The sequence below is a fragment of the Cynoglossus semilaevis genome, chromosome 9 (assembly GCF_000523025.1).
Source record: "Cynoglossus semilaevis isolate Cse_v1.0 chromosome 9, Cse_v1.0, whole genome shotgun sequence".
NCBI lineage: Eukaryota > Metazoa > Chordata > Actinopteri > Pleuronectiformes > Cynoglossidae > Cynoglossus > Cynoglossus semilaevis.
In genome coordinates this window covers 845345-846362 of record NC_024315.1, presented here as the reverse complement: position 1 = coordinate 846362, position 1018 = coordinate 845345, and positions in this window count along the sequence as shown.

Below are 1018 nucleotides of genomic sequence, written 5' to 3'. Positions count from 1 at the left end.
AAAAAAAACAAAAACAAAACATTTTACTAATGAAGTTCAAACATCAACAGATAACGTCTGCAGTGGAGACAGTTGTGTAAACAGAAGACGAGAATAGGTTTGTGTGGCCGGACGAGGAAACCGGTGAATTTGTTGACGGAGAAGTGTGTGTGTGTGTGTGTGTGTGTGTGTGTGTGTGTGTGTGTGTGTGTGTGTCATCAACAACCGTGTTTGTTTCCTTCTCACCCTTCTTTTGTTTCAGTCTCATCCTGTCAGAAAATGATTTGAACTCCGACTCTTTGGTTTCTCGCCACGTGTGTGCGTTTGCGTTGTTTTGTTTTTTTGGTTTTTTTTTGGGGGGGGTTGGGGGGTTTGCGGACGATCAGGACGTTTTCTGTGGTTGAAGTGAACGGGTTTTACACACTGGTGTGTCACTGCGTTGGACTGAAGGTCAACTCTGTTTTCCACACCTGCTCTCTGTCTGATAACTCACATTTTTTTTGGGAAGGTGTGTGTGTCTGTGTGTGTCTGTGTCTGTGTGTCTGTGTCTGTATGTGTGTCTGTGTGTGTGTTCCATTGTTCCTTTAATGCAGTCAGACTGTGTTTTCTTCATTCTTCCTCCACCCTTCATCTTCCTCAGTGTGCTCTGATGTCTCACTGGCCAACAGAATTCCATGTGTTAAACTATGTGTGTCAAACTCGAGGCCCGCGGACCCAATTTAGCCCGCCTCATCATTCTAAGCGGCCCCACCAGAGCTCAGCTTAGAATCGAATAATCCTGAAATGTTAAAGGTTAAAGGCAGTGGTCCAATCACAATTAATTCACTTTTCTAATTCTAATTCCAGTTTTGCTTTTCTGACTATTATTTTTCTTTTTCTCTTCTATTTTGGATTTGATTCTCTTATGACCAACCGTCGCTGATCATCTCTGAAGAACCTGTTGATTTAATCACATTGTGTGTCTCTTTGACAAATCGCTTTAATAAAATCCCACCAGGTGAAACGAGAGCATATTAAAACAATTGAGTGGGTGGGGGGT